The 19,433-nt window shown below is 38.0% G+C and overlaps 1 long non-coding RNA gene and 1 other non-coding gene across 3 annotated transcripts in view; one reads left to right on the top strand and one right to left on the bottom strand.

Annotated features, from left to right (window-relative positions):
- The window catches only part of LOC123330774, a 351,279-nt gene that overhangs the window by 175,310 nt on the left and 156,536 nt on the right, over window positions 1–19,433 (top strand). The window lies entirely within an intron of this gene.
- Window positions 13,307–13,378, bottom strand: TRNAC-ACA. The gene has a single exon. It is a non-coding gene; the product is annotated as a tRNA-Cys (tRNA).

Here is a 19,433-nt window from a genome sequence, read left to right as displayed (position 1 = left end):
AATACCTTGTATCTTTCATATTGATTTATTTATATTTAGAACATTTCCTTTCACTACCCTACTTACATGATATAGACAGAAAGCAATGTGTATATACTTTATGATTTCAGAGATGAAGTCACAGGAAATAGATTGGTCATTAGAATACATCTCTGTGCTGATAGAGACAGAGTTGTATTTTTTTTTCCATAGAAATTACATTTTTTATTTCAAGTAACAGACAGCCTTTGAATAATTTTGTTTTTGTGCTCTGAAACATTTTTATGGCATAACCTTGTCTCCTTGTTAGTTGGTAGCATCTAGATTATTCAAAAATAAGACTTGAATATTATTATAATATTACAAAAGTAGTTGACCATTGGAGGAAAAAGAAAAGGAGAAAAATAGCAAGTGGTCCATAGATACATTTTAAAAGTATGTTGCATGTGAACAAAAGCTTGCCAATTAATTTGCAGGAACTGGTTCTTAGTAATTTCAATAGCTCTGGAAAGCTATCATATCCAGACCTGTTAACAAGAAAAAAAAATTAAACACAAATGAAAAATTCAAATGTTGTATCATTCAAATAGTCAGCCATCATGGGTTATGTTAGTAGACTTTGCATCTATCAGCAGCCACAATTTTGGAATGTCACTATTTTTAGCATGTGCATATGTAATCTAAACATAATGTTGTCTAGAAAGGGAAATAATGATGAACTAATATCACAGATATGCATTAATCTCCTGTATCTAGAAATATTATTCCCAATTCCTTTCCATAGTTTACAAGAGAAAAGCAGAAACTTGAATCCAGGGTATAGTGAAATATAGTTTCTTCAAGAGAAGATTTTTGAAATGATTATATTTCCCTCCAATAAATGAAATTTTCACCACTCCACTATAAGAGCCATTATTTTCATTTAAGTATACTGAGAATCAGAGAGAAGCATATCCATAAAATCTAAATAATTATTAATACTAATGTCTTTTTACCTGTCCTGCTGAGATGAATTAGGTTTATTTTTCACACAAACATGTAAAAGCTCTTACTTCTCCCCTGTGACTAAGGTTCATTGTCATCTCATTTCTCTTCAGCAACTCAGTGGACATTACTTGAGGTTAAAATCAAGTCAATTAATCAGGAGCTTCAGCTGGTTACAGAGAATGGGAGTATTCTGCTTGCCAGAACACCTGTGCTTGTCAAATGGCCTTGGAGCTTAATTGTTTCCAGGTGTAGCAATCCTTATTCTGGGCTAGCTCAGAATTGTGGATTTCTGCTGCCAGAGGACACACTCTATAAGTTGGAGTTAACTAGAAAGAGAATTGACCCTCAGTGAGGGTTGCTGCTGGAGAAGGCAATAGCAACCCACTCCAGTACTTTTGCCTGGAAAATCCCATGGATGGAGGGGCCTGGTAGGCTGCAGCCCATGGGGTCGCTGGGAGTCGGACACGACTGAGCGACTTCACTTTCATGCATCGGAGAAGGAAATGGCAACCCACTCCAGTGTTCTTGCCTGGAGAATCCCAGGGACGAGGGAGCCTGGTGGGCTGCCGTCAATGGGGTTGCACAGAGTCGGACATGACTGAAGCAACTTAGCAGCAGAGCAGCAGCAGCAGCAGCAGAGGGTTGCTGCTCATCATTAAAATGGAAACTTGCAGAATGTTCTTTGATGTTCAGTTGAGGAACAGTCTTTTCTTATTTAACTAACAAATCTTAACAGACCCTGTCCTTACAAACTTGAGGTGTATTTACATATGGCGGTGATAATTTTATGACGTTCACTCTGTAACTATTCACCAAGCATCCTCTGTGTTTAAGGAACTTGAAATACAGCAGTGGGCAAAACAGATCCTCTGTGGAGGTTATACTCTCCTGGGAGACATTTATTTTCTTTCTCTCTCTCTCTCCCTTTCACCATAGTTAGGAACATCCTTAAATTAGGTGGACATCTCATTCACAGTCTAGTCTTATGAAATAGTCACACTATTTTTATGCTAGCTTTGAAACGTGGAAATGAATGGATAATCAGTTTGGTCTTGCTCTGCACTTTAACTTATTTTCTGTTCAGGGTATCAGAGAATAAGAAACCCTACTTTGGAACCAAGAATTGATGGCTTCGAACTGTGGTGCTGGAGAAGGCTTCTGGGAGTCCCTTGGACAGCAAGGAGAGCAAACCAGTCAATCTTAAGGGAAATAAACTCTGAATACTCCTTGGATAGACTGATGCTGAAGCTGAAGCTCCAGTATTTTGGTCATCTTATGCAAACAGCTGACACATTGGAAAAATCCCTTATATTAGGAAAGATTGAGGGCAGGAGGAGAAGAGGGCATCAGAGGATGAGATGGATGGATGGCATCACTGATGCAATTGACATGAATTTGGATGAGCTTTGGGAGATGGTGAGGGACAGGGGGGCCATGGGGTCTCACAGAGTCGAAAATGACAACAACAGCAACAACTTTGGAATCTGGTTTCTCTCATATTTTCTTATCTGATTTTCTAGAAGTAATGCTCAAATTCTGTTTTACCAGCCATCATATATTTATTTCCCTATTGATTTGGGAAAGAAAATGTGTCATTTTAACTACTCTAGTTCTCTCTGGTTGCACTCCACTTTATTTCTGAAAATAATAGCCAAAATATGTTTACATTTTATTTTTTTTTTCAGTTCTAGTTTTATTCCATAGGTGAACTCATGCACACATGAACAAGAAGATATGTACAAAATCACTCAACTTTACTTGCAATGTCAAAAATATTGAAACAATTTCATCAACAAGACAAAGAAAAATAATATATGGTATATCCATGCAATGAAATGCTCTACAGTCAAAATTAATATACTTGATGTGCAAGTAACAGTAGGGAAAAAATGTAAGTATAATGTTGAATAAATCAAGTTAGTTTTAAAAGGATATGTACAGTACAATTCTGTTTTCTAAAGCTTTAAGCGTGTAGAATAATATTATATATTGCTTCTACATGAATGCACATGTAGGAAAAATATGAAAACATGAGTGAAAATGATCAGGAAGGTCAAATTAGTTCAAACTCTGGTCAGAGGAGAGGGGAATATGTTCTTGCAGATTTCTCAGTTACACATGGAGTTGGATTTTACATGTAATGTTTTGTTTCTTAAGCTGAGTAGCAAGAATATTTGTTTTTTGTTATAATGTGCATACATCTGTATGCCCAACAACTTTCTTAATAAAAAATAAAAATGTATTTTATGCTATTTTCTATGTATTTAAGTTTACATATTACATCCAGAAACATCGTTGTATTTTATACTCTACTCCCTCAGGATTTGTTTTGTTCTTAATATTAGTTGTATTGTTTTCTACTGATCTTCTGCAATGATCCTGAGTGCTGCGTGCATTCCAGCATTCATCTCTCACATTTACTTCCATTCTTCTAGTGATGGATCCCTTCCAGCATTTTACCTGTCCTCTGTAACCTGTGCAGGAGTTTTCTTCATGTATTGCTGGACCACAGAATGTGCATGTATGTAATTCTACTATGTATACCCAGATAGCTCTTAATCAGCTCCAAATAACATCTCATTTCACACTTCTACCAGGAGTGGATGAGGGATTCTATTTTTCCATGATCTTCTCTGAGTCTGTTATCAGCAAACAAAATCGACAGCATCCTTTATTAAGTGGGAATTCTTAAATGTGATGTGACAAGGAAGTTCAGTTCCTTGGATTCTCTTGGTCAGAGAACTCTTCTTTATCTGCGAAGGTCACCCTTCTCAGCCACAGGGGCAGTTTCAGGAGGAATTCCCATGGGGGTGTAAGGGAGAAGACTGCATTTAGACACCCCGAGCACGGGCATCATCCTGTACAATCAGTGGAGACCAAGCTGTTCCAACAGGACATTCTCTTGTGTGGGTTAGGAGACTTGAAATCAAGACAATTCAGCCACGCCAGACACAGCCTTTCCCTTTCTATATCTCAGTACTTTCCTTGTGTAACATGGAGAGGATGGCCAATAACATCTCTACTGTCTGCTTCAGCTGAAACAGTACATGTAGAATATATATATTTAACGATTTATAAGTTGAATCATTCTGGAGTTATAGGAGTCAAGTTTGGCGAATTTCTCTTGTGCTCTAAATCAAGGTTTATGGGTGGGACCATATTAAACTGTTTACTAAGTTTATATGATGCTGAAACTCCAAAACTTTGTCCACCTGATGTGAAGAGCTGACTCATTGGAAAGGACCCTGATTCTGGGGAAGATAGAGGCCAGGAGGAGAAGGGGGTGACAGAAGATGAGATGGTTGGATGGCATCACTGACTCAATGGACATGAGTTTGAGCAAACTCAGGGAGAGAGTGAAGGACAGGGAAGCCTGGTGTGCTGCAATTCATGGGGTCACAAAGAGTCAGACACTACCTAGCAACTGAACAACTGTGTGTGTGTCTGTGTGTGTGTTAAGCGCTCAGTCGTGTCTGAATCTTTGTGACCCCATGGACTGTAGCTCCACCAGACTCCTCTCTCTGTGGGATTTTCCAGGCAAGAATACTAGAGCAGCTTGCCATTTCCTCCTCTAGGGTATCTTCCCAATCCAGGAATCGAACCTGTGTCTCCTGAATTGCAGGCAGATTCTTAACGACTGAACCGCAGGGGAAGCCTGCCTATCTCTCTCTCTCTTTTCAAACCTCAGTGATTTATCAAAATATAAACAAATTTCTCACTCATGTAAAGTCCAGTTGAGGGGTTTTTGGTTGAGTGGCTTTCCAGGACATCACTTAAGAGCCCAGAATTCTTCCATCCTGTGGTTCTTCCCTTTTTGAGGTTCTTGAAGTTCTCTCTGGTCACCTTCCAGACAAGAAGAAAGAACAGAGCTCACCATGGGAGGATATTTTGAAACTAAGCCTTGAAGTGGTACACAGCAGGGCTTTGTTTTTGCTGAAACTTGATCCCATGGTTACAGTAACAGACTAAGAAGTCCAGTTTGTGCACCATGAAGAAGACGTAACTTCTGGAGAACACAGAACAGTCCCTGCCACAGCAGGAGTCCCTGTCAGGCATCTGCAGAGCACAAATTCATTTTGTTTAATTATAGAAGCAATGTAACAACATTAAAAACAGTGCTTCAAAACTAGAGAGGAATTACCTACAATCTTATGCCAGGAACAAAGTATCTGTTAGTGTTTATGCAACTTTTTTTTTTAATTTTATTTTATTTTTAAACTTTACATAATTGTATTAGTTAGAGGGTTACTATTTATACCTTCTCCAGTGAAGAATGTGTGGTTCCTTGTGTGTGTGTGTGTGTGTGTGTGTGTGTGTGTGTGTACTCAGTTGTGACTGACTCTTTGTGACCCATGAACTGTAGCCCACCAGGCTCCTCTGTCCATAGGATTTCCCAGGCAAGAATACTGAAGTAGGTAGCCATTTGCTCCTCCAGGGGATCTTCCCAACCCAAGGATTGGACTTGTGTCTCCTGCATTATCAAGAAGATTTTTTTCCTTGAAGCAGTAGGTTTACCAGCAGAAGCTTTGGAGAAGAATGTTTGAGTTCAGACTCCTTTATTTCATTTCCCCCCCTGCCAGATGGTATTGCTAGGATATATTCTCTGAGGGTGGTAAAACAAGGAAAAGGAAGTATATATCTAGACAGTCAAGAAGTCCGTGTGATCAATATTCATGAGGAGGACTGCTGATTAAAGATTCTGGTTCTCTGCTCATCTATTTTTCTTTTTTTATTTTTTGCTAGGTGAGTATGTACCTCATAGCTTGTTCGTAGCTAACAAGAGATCAGAAAACTGGAAGTAAATCTTATCTCTGATTAAGCCAGAAGCAGAAACATCATAGGATCACATCTCTTTTTTTAAAGATCTTCATTTATGCTATAACAGTTCTTCCCTTCTAGCAAATTCTGTGTGAATTAGCATATGAGAAAGGATGGCTGTGATGGCAAATTACATCTCATTGTAAGGTGAGAAATGAATTAGTCTCTAACTACACTGATGTGAATCCATGATTATCTCAACAACAATTTTACATACTGCAAAAAGAAATATTGTTTTTTTTATTGTTATCATAAGTGACATCCAATGCTTACTGGTATGAGTTGCTTTCAAAAGGCCATGAAACTGTTTGCTTCTCAGGTAGAGAAGTTTCTGTTACTTTTTAAAATGTATTTTCTTCCTAGTATATTTTATTCTTATTTAAGTGTTCACTGTATTTTCAATTCTGAAATATATTAATGTTTAACTTAAACTGATTGTTCCTTAGATATTTACTTAAGTCATATATATCTTTGCCTCTTTTTGTTGTTCAATCACTAAGTCATGTTCAGTTCTTTGCAATCCCATGAACAGGAGCACACCAGACTTCCCTGTTCTTCACCATCTCACAGAGCATGCTTGAAGTCATGTCCAGAGATTCAGTGATGCCATCCAATGATCTCCACGTCTGTCATCCCCTCCTCCTGTCTTCAGTCTTTCTCAACATCAGGCTCTTTTCCAGTGGGTTAGCTCTTCTCATCAGGTGTCAAAACATTGGAGTTTCAGCTTCAGCATTAGTCCTTCTAATGAATATTCAGGGATGATTTTCTTTAGGATTGACTGGTTTGATCTTCTTGCAGTCCAAGGGACTCTCAAGTCTTTTCAGCATCACAGTTGGAAAGCATAAGTCCTTCAATGCTCACCCTTCTTTATGGTCCAACTCTCATATCTGTACATGACTACTGGAAAAACCACACTTTGACTATACAGACCATTGTTGGCCAAGTGATATCTATGCATTTTAGTATACTGTTTAGGTTTGTCATAGTTTTTCTTCCAGTTCAGTTCAGTTCACTTCAGTTACTCAGTCATGTCCGACTCTTTGCAACCCCATGAATTGCAGCACGCCAGGCCTCCCTGTCCATCATCAACGCCTGGAGTTCACCCAAACTCATGTCCATCGAGTTGGTGATGCCATACAGCCATCTCATCCTCTTTCGTTCCCTTCTCCTCCTGCCCCCAATCCCTCCCAGCATCAGGGTCTTTTCCAATAAGTCAACTCTTCGCATGAGGTGGCCAAAGTATTGGAGTTTCAGCTTTAGCATTGTTCCTTCCAAAGAAATCCCAGGGCTGATCTCCTTCAAAATGGGCTGGTTGGATCTCCTTGCAGTCCAAGGGACTCTCAAGAGTCTTCTCCAACACCACAGTTCAAAAGCATCAATTCTTCAGCACTCAGCCTTCTTCACAGTCCAACTCTCACATCCATACACGACCACTGGAAAAACCATAGCCTTGACTAGACGGAGCTTTGTTGGCAAAGTAATATCTCTGCTTTTGAATATAGTATCTAGGTTGGTCATAACTTTCCTTCCAAGGAGTAAGCATCTTTTAACTTCATGGCTGCAGTCACCATCTGCAGTGATTTTGGAGCCCCCCAAAATAAAGTCTGACATTGTTTCCACTGTTTCCCTGTCTGTTTGGCTGAAGTGATGGGACCAGATGCCATGATCTTAGTTTTCTGAATGTTGAGCTTTAAGCCAACTTTTTCACTCTGCTCTTTCACTTTCATCAAGAGGCTCTTTAGTTTCTCTTCACTTTCTGCCATAAGGGTGGTGTCATCTGCATCTCTGAGGTTATTGATATATCTCCTGGCAATCTTGATTCCAGCTTGTGCTTCTTCCAGCCCAGAGTTTCTCATGATGTACTCTGCATATAAGTTAAATAAGCAGAATGACAATATACAGCCTTGAATACTCCTTTTCCTATTTGTAACCAGTCTGTTGTTCCATGTCCAGTTCTAACTATTGTTTCCTGACCTGCCTACAGGTTTCTCCAGAGGCAGGTCAGGTGGTCTGGTATTCCCATCTATTTCAGAATTTTCCACAGTTTATTGTGATCCACACAGTCAAAGGCTTTGGCATCATCATTAAAGCAGAAATGGATGTTTTTCTGGAACTCTCTTGCTTTTTCAATGATCCAGCAGATGTTGGCAGTTTGATTTCTGGTTCCTCTGCCTTTTCTAAAACCAGCTTGAACATCTGGAAGTTCACGGTTCATGTATTGCTGAAGCCTGGCTTAGAGAATTTTGAGCATTCCTTTACTAGTGTGTGAGATGAGTACAGTGGTGCAGTAGTTTGAGCATTCTTTGGCATTGCCTTTCTTTGGGATTGGAATGAACACTGACCCTTTACAGTCCTATGACGACTGCTGAGTTTTCCAAAGTTGCTGTCATATTGAGTGCAGCACTTTCACAGCATCATCTTTCAGGATTTGAAATAGCTCAACTGGAATTCCATCACCTCCACTAGCTTTGTTCATAGTGATGCTTTCTAAGGCCCACTTGACTTCACATTCCGAGATGTCTGGCTCTAGGTGAGTGATCACACCATCGTGATTATCTTGGTCGTGAAGATCTTTTTTGTATAGTTCTTCTGTGTATTCCCACCACCTCTTCTTAATATCTTCTACTTCTGTTAGGTCCCTACCATTTCTGTCCTTTATCGAGCCCATCTTTGCATGAAATGTTCCCTTGGTATCTCTAATTTTCTTGAAGAGCTCTCTAGTCTTTCCCATTCTGTTGTTTTCCTCTATTTCTTTGCATTGATCGCTGAGGAAGGCTTTCTTATCTCTCCTTGCTATTCTTTGGAACTCTGCATTCAGATGCTTATATCTTTCCTTTTCTCCTTTGCTTTTCACTTCTCTTCTCCTCACAGCTATTTGTAAGGCCTCCCCAGACAGCCATTTTGCTTTTTTCCATTTCTTTTCCATGGGGATGGTCTTGATCCCTGTCTCCTGTACAATGTCACTAACCTCCGTCCATAGTTCATCAGGCACTCTATCAGATCTAGTCCTTTAAATCTATTTCTCACTTCCACCGATAATCATAAGGGATTTGATTTAGGCCATACCTGAATGGTCTAGTGGTTTTCCCTACTTTCTTCAATTTATGTCTGAATTTGGCAATAAGGAGTTCATGATCTGAGCCACAGTTACCTCCCGGTCTTGTTTTTGGTGACTGTATAGAGCTTCTCCATCTTTGGCTGCCAAGAATATAATCAATCTGATTTTGGTGTTGACCATCTGGTGATGTCCATGTGTAGAGTCTTCTTTTGTGTTGTTGGAAGAGGGTGTTTGCTATGACCAGTGCATTTTCTTGGCAAAACTCTGTTAGGGTTTGCACTGCTTCATTCCGTATTCCAAGGCCAAATTGGCCTGTTACTCCAGGTGTTTCTTGACTTCCTACTTTTGCATTCCAGTCCCCTATAATGAAAAGGACATCTTTTTTGGGTGTTAGTTCTAAAAGGTCTTGTAGGTCTTCATAGAACTGTTCAACTTCAGCTTCTTCAGTGTTACTGCTTAGGGCATAGACTTGGATTACTGTGATATTGAATGGTTTGCCTTGGAAATGAACAAAAATCATTCTGTTGTTTTTGAGATTGCATCCAAGTACTGCATTTAAGACTCTTTTGTTGTCCATGATGGCTCCTCCATTTCTTCTAAGGGATTCCTGCCCACAGTAGTAGATATAATGGTCATCTGAGTTAAATTCACCCATTCCAGTCCATTTTAGTTCGCTGATTCCTAGAATGTCGACATTCACTCTTGCCATATCCTGTTTTACCACTTCCAATTTGCCTTGATTCATGGACCTGACATTCCAGGTTCCTATGCAATATTGCTCTTCACAGCATTGAACCTTCCTTCTATCACTGGTCACATCCACAACTGGGTATTGTTTTTGCTTTGGTTCCATCCCTTCATTCTTTCTGGAGTTATTTCTCCACTGAACTCCAGTAGCATATTGGGTTCCTACTGACCTGGGGAATTCCTCTTTCAGTATCCTGTCATTTTGCGTTTTCATACTGTTCATGGGGTTCTCAAGGCAAGAATACTGAAGTGGTTTGCCATTCCCTTCTCCAGTGGACCACATTCTGAATGAGAATAAGTGAGAGTATTTAGTGGTGGGAATCTTGAAAGCTTTCTTTTAATTTTTTCAGTTTCTGGAGTACTGTATTTTTAATAATTTGTTCAAGGTCACATCACTCATAAAGGGAAGAAACAGATTAAATTGCAGGAATCTATTGTATGTTTTAGGAGAAGGCAATGGCACCCCACTCCAGTACTTTTGCCTAGAAAATCTCATGGATGGAGAAGCCTGGTAGGCTGCAGTCCATGGGGTCGCTAGAGTTGGACACTGAGCGACTTCACTTTCACTTTTCACTTTCATGCATTGGAGAAGGAAATGGCAACCCACTCCAGTGTTCTTGCCTGGAGAATCCCAGGGACGGGAAGCCTGGTGGGCTGCCGTCTTTGGGGTCGCGCAGAGTCGGAAATGACTGAAGCGATGCAGCAGCAGCAGCATTGGTATGTTTTTCCTGTGAACATTGTAGCACCTAAGTGTAGGCAGGTATTAAAGACAATGTTGCCAAGAAAAGATTAAAAAAAAAAACAAAAAACTCCTTTATGAATAGAACCTCGGTTATTTTTGTGGTACAGATGTGCACACATCTAGGCATTCAATTGTAATTGATCTAATACAAATATCACAATTCGATTCCTCACTCCTCCAGCATCACTTGCAGGTATGCGTGGTCTGACTCTGGACAATGAATGAGGTACAAGTTTGCTATGAATCTCTCTGGAAAATGTTTCCTTCCCAATTAAGAGACCAATGTGGTTTGCACTATCTCTGTCTCATGTCTTCCCCTTATGTCCACATTGAGCCTTCATGATGGCTGGAGCTACAGTGGCCATCTTGCCATTATTATGAAAGAAAAGACGATTTTAGAATGCCCTATATTCAAAGTTGGTGACTTAGAAAGAAAAAAGCCTAGATTCCTATGGCATCATAGAACAACTGAACTACTTGTAGAAAAATAAATGGCAATTTAAGTTAGTGTTATTGGGAACCATTAATATAATTGTAAATGATATGGCCAGAATTCCATCATTCTTCAACTTCTGGGAGAAAATAAAGAGAACTAAAAACTGTCAGTTATGATAAAATCCTCAAAATATAGATATTAATTATGAAATTCTAATCTCACGATTCTGCTGTTTTCTAAGAAATGCAAAAGTAGTTGTAAATTTTTAATCAGGATAGGAGATAAATCCTATTACTAAATGTTTAAGTAATGCTTGCCCCTGGTCATTTAGAAACCTTATTCATTTCATGTACAGCTGACACAGTGTATTTTAAAATTCTTAAAGAAAATTAACTTTATATTTACTTGAATTAGGAGAAATAAGACATCAAATTAAAAGTTTGAAAATTAAGATGCATCTAAGTGAAATCTATTTTTTTTTAAATGGGAAATTCCCCTTAATACCACTTTACAGAATTGCATAGGTCAATTCACATGTCAGGAGAAAGTATTTCCAAGCATATTTCAATACAAGATTTTATGGTATAAAATTGAAAAATAATTTAAAAGTTGCTGCTGGCAAAGTGAAAAGAAGAAAGATTCTGAATGTTTCCTAATTGAGTCAATCCATTGAATTACCCAATTCAGAAGCTAATTTACTTATGATTTCTTATTATGCAAGATGATAAGTGGCCATATTGGTTAAATGACTTTGACTTGAAATTGCTGTTACTTTTAAGCCAGAGTGTCCTGATAGAATATTCTACTAACTCTAGAAAACACTATATTTAACAATATTGAATAATCCTGCTTGTTTTGAGAGTTAGTTTTAATTTTTTTGTTTGTTTACTGCAAAACTTTACTAAGCCTTTACTCTGGTAAGATACATTTTGAATTCCCTAAGCAAAGAGTAATAGTACACAGTGTTTTGCATATTTATTTGGTCATGGAAGTTGTTACCTTAGAAGCTCTTCTTCCCACAGACAGTACCTAAAGCACATATTAAATGGATCAAGCATTGACAGAATCAATGTCTTAGCCCTGAAATAGAAGGGAAAAAAATCAAAACATCTAAAAATCTTGGCATGAGTTTAAAATTGGTCTTCCATTGATAGTTGTGTATCTTTAGACAGGAATCTTGATTTCTCTAAGGCTGTTTCTTTAAATTGGGGACAAATAATAGTACCTGTGTATGAGTACTGCTGGAAGAATTCACATGTTGACATTTATTGACTACCTAGAACACACTGAGTGTGTTCATATATATATATGTGTGTCATCATATCCACTCCAGTACTCTTGCCTGGAAAATCCCATGGACGGAGGAGCCTGGAAGGCTGCAGTCCATGGGGTCGCTAGAGTCAGACACGACTGAGTGACTTCACTTTCACTTTTCACTTTCAATCATTGGAGAAGGAAATGGCAACCCACTCCAGTGTTCTTGCCTGGAGAATCCCAGGGACGGGAAGCCTGGTGGGCTGCCGTCTATGGGGTCACACAGAGTCGGACACGACTGAAGCGACTTAGCAGCAGCAGCAGTCATCATATCAATGATGACATTCACAGTGATAGTATTATTAGTACTACCAGCAATGTTAATGGAATTATTAAAGTGATATTTTAACATTATTATATATTTCATTTATCTTTGTTGTCTCTGACCCTGAGGGGGCCAATAAATTACTGTTGCCATATTCGATGATTAATTTGCTCATGTAGTGTATTATAAATCTGAGTTTTATTGGACCAATGGCAGAATAGGAACAAAGAACCAAGTTCACAAGTTTTTGTTTTTTTTTTTTAATTATCCAAGTGCTACTAGTGAGAAATTCCCTGAATCTGTAGCTTGATAGAGAAAGATGCCATTTGAGTTGTGGGATTCCAGTTCTTTGTCTAGCATTCAGTGCAGAACATGCTATTTTTCTCACCTAAATAAATGGAGTTGTAGAGCCAATTTATTGTATTATTGGTAGGAAAATAAGGCTGTTTCAGATAATCCTACTGGCTTTCCCTTACGATACGAACTCTGACATCACAGGCCAATGACTCAGTTTGGGGGTTACTCCAACTGCTATGTATGTCCTTCAAACTTTCCCTCACAGACTGGAAAAATGCCCACTGGGAAAGCTTGTAGACCCACTGGATTCAGTTTAAACCAGACCTTAGCCAAGTGGAGCTTAAGACCTGTTCCTTGTATTTACCACTAGATCTTTATGCCCCCACATGTGCTTCATTCCCACTGGGAGCCATAATGATACTCCGGTGTCTGGGTGTCAGGATCAACTCAGCTGCTGTGCCCAGTAGTCCTCACAGGTGGCGCTAGTAGTAAAGAACCCGCCTATCAATGCAAGACACACATGAAAGAAAAGAAGAAGAAAGTTGCTCAGTCGTGTCTGACTCTTTGCGACCCCATAGACTGTAGCCTACCAGGCTCTTCCATCCATGGGATTTTCCAGGCGAGAATACTTGAGTGGGTTGCCATTTCCTTCTCCAGGGGATCTTCCCGACCCAGGGATTGAACCTGGGTCTCCTGCATTGTAGGCAGACGCTTTACCATCTGAGCCACCAGGGAAGTCCAAAAAAACATAAGAGATATAGGTTTAATCCCTGGGTCAAATAGATATATTTGATAGTTTATAAATATAGATAGATATAAATCTCTAGGAAGAAATTAATGCCTCTTATTCATTATTTTCTGCTTTCCTTTTGTATATATGATATTGAAAAAATTATTATTCTTTTTAATTGATTTCCTTTCTATAGTGCAATTGTTTTTTCTATCTTTCTGAAGATGTAATTCACTTGTTTGGTAATGTTTGCTATAAACTATCATGGTATGAAAGTAAATTCTGTTTTGGATTACTCAAGAAACACCAATCTATATGTTTAAAAAAATTTAATATCTTTTAAGTGATGATGTATCATATGCTTTCCTAATTGTTAAAACTTGATTCACTAAGAGGGAGCCTGATTCTGTTGACTATAGTCTGGAGGCTCTGTAGTCAAGGTGAACTTAAATCCTGAATTTGTGGCTTATCAGCTCTGTGGCTTAGGTATATTATAAAAGACCTAACATAGTTTACACATCTAAATAAAGGGAAAATACTGTCTATCTCATAGAGCTGATGTGATTATTAATGTGATTATTAATATACTAATTAGTACAGTAAAAACACAGAGCAAGACTTGGCATAGAGTAAGTGCTAAACAAATAGTAACTACTGCAGGATTATAATGAAATGTCATATCTTTTCTTAGTTATTCCTATTCCAGCACAAATTTTATCATCAAATCTTAGCTCAAATTCTAGATTGTCTATAAAATATTCACATATAATTGTAGCTAAAATGATTTTAACTTGCTGAACTCTAGAGAGATTTTTCTATACCTTGCTCATGTCACTCGTATACTTATTTATTATATTTTGATATTCATAGAATATCTTGTATCTTAGAATATCATATGCACCTTTGGAACAAGCATTCTGTTTTGAATATATATTATCCTCTGTCTCATCCTTACAGTATCTTACATATATCAGATGTTCAAAATATATTGATTTGAGAGAATAACATTGAAACATGTATATTACCATATGTGAAATAGATCACCAGTCCAGGCTCCATGCATGAGACAGGGCGCTCAGGGCTGGGGCACTGTGATGACCCTGAGGGATGGGATGGGGAGGGAGGTGGGAAAGGGGTTCAGAATGGGGAGCACAGGTATACCCATGGCTGATACATGTGCTGCTAAGTCACTTCAGTCATGTCCGACTCTGTGCGACCCCATAGACGGCAGCCCACTAGGCTCCTCTGTCCCTGGGATTCTCCAGGCAAGAACACTGGAGTGGGTTGCCATTTCCTTCTCCAATGCATGAAAGTGAAAAGTGAAAATGAAGTCACTCAGTCGTCCCCGACTCTTAGCAACACCAAGGACTACAGCCTACCAGGCTCCTCTGTCCATGGGATTTTCCAGGCAAGAGTACTGGAGTGGGGTGCCATTGCCTTCTCCGGCTGATACATGTATTGTAAAGTAATTAGCCTCCAATTAAAATAAATAAATTAATTTAAAAAAACAAAAAAAATATTTTTTGGTGATCACTAAATCCTAGTGATTTTATCAATAATAAAACAATTACAACTACTATCTACTCACCATAGTCTTATAATGTTAAAGTGAAATAGAAATTACATGAAAAGTAAATTAGGGAAAAAAGTAAAGTGTAGAAGTTAAAATCATTATCATGTGCATTTGTCTCAAACTTCCAGATGGTTACTTTGTTGCTCGTTATGTAATGAGTTTCATAACTTGTAAGGACAGAGATGTAGTAAGATCATACTGTTGAACAACGCTAGAGTCAGCCCTCAAACACATGTGTTGCTGCTGCTACTATGTCACTTCAGTCGTGTCCGACTCTGTGTGACCCCATAGACGGCAGCCCACCAGGATTCCCCGTCCCTGGGATTCTCCAGGCAAGAACACTGGAGTGGGTTGCCATTTCCTTCTCCAATGCATGAAAGTGAAAAGTGAAAGGGAAGTCGCTCAGTCATGTCCGACTCTTTGCGACCCCAGGGACTGAAGCCTACCAGGCTCCTCCGTCCATGGGATTTTCCAGGCAAGAGTACTGAAGTGGGGTGCCATTGCCTTCTCCACAAACACATGTGTAGTCTATAGCAAATTCTTAAACTTTTGAATTAATCGGGAAAAAAAGACAATTTTTACAACTTCTTCCTTCTAACTTTGATCATCTCCTTTCCATAACTAAGTGAATCAAAAGAAAAAAGTGTGTTCTCATGATGATGGACCCTTCATAAGGCTTGTAATTTAGCCTCTCTTTATAACTAGGACATTTCTGTATATAAACTATATAAACTATATGATCCCTTACTTGTCTAAGTAGAGTATGTAAATGAGAGTGGCTTCATTACTCTTCCTCTTCTTCACATAGCTTAGTAAGCTTCACATAGCTTACATTTAAGTGTACCTGCATGTACGTTTTAATTATATATGAAAAGAGCTTGAGAGTTATTCTTTTAGACTTTCCTTGGATATTTATCCCCAAAGGCTCTTGAGAATCCCCTGGACTACAAGGAGATCAAACCAGTCAATTCTAAAGGAAATCAACCCTGAATATTTATTGGAGGGACTAATGCTTAGACTGAAGCTCCAATGTTTTGGCCACCTGATGCAAAGAGCTGACTCATTGGAAAAAACCCTGATGCTGGGAAAGATTGAGAACAGGAGGAGAAGGGTGAGACAGAAGATAAAATGGTTGGATAGCATCGGCAATGCAATGTACATGAGTGTGAACAAAGTCTGGGAGATAGTGAAGGACAAGGAAATCTGATGCACTGAAGTCCATAGGGTCTCAAAGAATTGGACATGACTTAGTGACTGAATAAAAAAAGCAACTATTTATTTTTTTGTATTTGCAATCTACTATAAAGTGGGAATGAGAAAGTATTATTGACCCCACCTCCAACTTATTTTTGAAGAATCTGAGAAAAACTAACTTAATGCCAGACATGGAGTAAAATAAAGCATATTCACAGTAGAAATGAAATCAATCATTACGGTATCTTCTCAGATACACACACAAAATATCAACAAAGATTCACTTTTTGAGGTATAGTGTTTGGATCTATGATTAATGATAACATAAATAAACAAATATAGCTTAGAATTGGGCATATTATTGGTTAGCAGTTGGTGTTTCCAAACTATATTTTCTTGAGTGTTTTCAACATTTCTATTCTGATAATTCCAAGAACATTTTACTAAGTTTACCAATTTATTTCTAATTAGTTTGAAGTATTAGAGAGTTTGAACCTATTCCTTTATAGGAAAATATCTAGTTCCAGAAAATTCAAAGAACCACTTAATCATTGGGTATAGGTTTTAAAAATATAAATGAATGTCTCCCTAATTGAATAGTTTACTTAATACATAGTTTCTGTTTTATAAGAACAAGAATATATTATTTTTGCATCCTCTAGAAAAAAGCATAATAGCTAATACAAAGCTCAACTAAAAGGTATTTTTATTGTTTAATATTTTTATTTATTTTGCCGTCCTGGGTCTTGTGGCATGCAGTGGGTAGCCTGTCCCTTCTCCAGGGGATCTTCCCAACCCAGGGATTGAATCCAGGTCTTCTGCACTGCAGGTGGATTCTTTACCAGCTGAGCCACAAGGCAAGCTCAAGAATACTGGAGTGGGTAGCCTATCCCTCCTCCAGGGGATCTTCCTGACCCAGGAATCAAACAGGGGTCTCTTGCATTGCAGACGGATTCTTAACCAACTGAGCAATAAGGAAGTAGTTATAGTTAAATGAGGTCATAGAGTTTAGGCCTTGATCCAGTATAGGATTAGTATTTTACAAGAAGAGACACCAGGAATTCACTCTTTCTCTCTCTGCGATATGAAGACATAACAAGAAGGCAGTCATCTGCAAGCCAAGAAGTCACTAGGAATCCAGTCAGCCAACAACTTGATCTTGGACTTCCCAGCCTCCCTAACTGTGAGAAAATAAAATCCTGTAGTTTAAACCACGCAGTCTGTAGTGTTTTGTTGTAACAGCCGAGGTGACTAATCAGATGACACAGGAATTATATCCAGAATAAAGGGCTTCCCTGATAGCTCAGTTGGTAAAAAATTTGCCTACAATGCAAGAGACCCCAGTTCGATTCCTCGAACCCATTTGATTCCTGGTTTGGGAGGATCCCCTGGAGAAGGGATAGGCCATTCCAGTATTCTTGGGCTTCCCTTGTGGCTCAGCTGGTAAAAAATCTGCCTGTAATGTGGGAGACCTGGGTTCAGTCCCTGGGTTGGGAAGATCTCCTGGAGAAAGGAAAGGCTACCCACTGCACTATTCTGGCCTGGAGAATTCCTTAAACTACAGTCCGTGGGGTAGCAAAGAATTGGACACAACTGAGCGACTTTCTCTTTCACTTTCAAAGAACCCCAATGACTCAATAAGAAACTCTGAAAAGGGGAAAAATTTGGACACAGGCACTTTTGTTTCGAAGATGAAACAAAACAAACAAATGGCCAGCTAGAATTTGAAAAGATTGTGAACAATTGTTAGTTAAGGAAATGTAAATTCATACTACAATGAGATACTGATAAATAACCACTAAAACAGCTTTACAAATATTAACAATATCAAGTGATGGAGAAAATATATAACTTTTAGCTTCATTTATTGCCTTTGTGAACTTAAATAATATGGCTACTTTGGAAAATGCTTGGCAGTTTCTTATAGAAAATATTATATACTTATTCTGTGATTTTGAAATTCTATTACTTAAAATGTATTCAAGGAAAATAAAAGCATGTGGACAGGTAAAACTTATATATAAATGCTCATAGCAGTACTCATATGAATCAAAAACTAGAAAGAATGTTAATTTGTATCAATAGGTGAACAGATAAATAAAATGTACTATATAAATATGATATAGTTAGCAGTAAAAAGCAATAAACTATTAATACCAATGCATAAAAACTATATGGATAAAACTCAGAAATATTATGAAAGGAGAAAATAATCAGGCATAAACAGTGTATAAACTGCATGATTCCATACACATCAAATTCTAGAAATGGAAAAGTTTATATGGCAGAAAAAAAAGCAGTGATTTCTTGTTATGACAAGAGGGTACAGGTGCTGATTGTAAAATGATACAAAATGAACTTTTGGTGATGATGGAAATATTCTATATCTTGATTTTTGGTAGTATGGCCATACTGTGTACATTTGTCATGTTCATTTGAAGTTTATACTTAACTAGGTGAGTATATTATTTGTAAGTTATACCTCAGTACATTTAACTTTAAAAAGAGGATGTGTAATGTGCATTTTATTTGCATATGCAACTATTGTTTCTGTTTATACCTGAGAAATTGCAAACACTGTCTCTTCCTGTAGAGGGAAATGTTTTAAAAGGGTCATTTTATATTGTATGCATTTTGATTTTTTTTTTTTTTTTGGTAGTGTGATGTGGCATGCGGGATCTTAGTTCCCTAACCAAGGATCTAACCAATACCCACTGCAGTGGAAAAGGGGAGTCTTATCCACTGGATTGCCAGGGAAGTCCTCTGCTTTTGAATTTTGAATTAAGTGAATGAACCTATTTTTTTTTTTATTATATGTTTTCTTTATATCCTAGAATCTAGTACCATTCCTGGAACAAAGGAGACACCCAGTAAATGTATACATTTTTAAAATTAAGGCTAGGAATTGAATCATGACTCATAGTTTACTGCATATTGAACATATAGAGATAATCTTCAAAACATTCTAGTAAAAATGATTTACTGGATAGTATTTCAAGCATATAATATTTTAGTATAATAATGGAAGAAAATATTACCAAGTATCATTTGTTCTTTCAGTATGCTACAAACTGATACACAGGGGTCAGCAGTGATGAATCTTAATACAATAAAAATGTTTAAAACATTGGCATATCTTCTAGATGAGCAGAAGCTCTTAGAATCCATAAAACAGAACATTCACTTAAGTCAAAGCATATGAACAACATATAATGGTTAACATAGTTTCTTTTCATAGAAAATGGAATAAAATGAAAAACAAACATTTAATTTATTGACAGCATTCCTGAGGG

This window comes from Bubalus bubalis, chromosome 20 (assembly GCF_019923935.1).
Source record: "Bubalus bubalis isolate 160015118507 breed Murrah chromosome 20, NDDB_SH_1, whole genome shotgun sequence".
Classification (NCBI taxonomy): domain Eukaryota; kingdom Metazoa; phylum Chordata; class Mammalia; order Artiodactyla; family Bovidae; genus Bubalus; species Bubalus bubalis.
The sequence above is the reverse complement of the archived record's forward strand: the minus strand, read 5'-3'. Positions and strand labels throughout refer to the sequence as shown.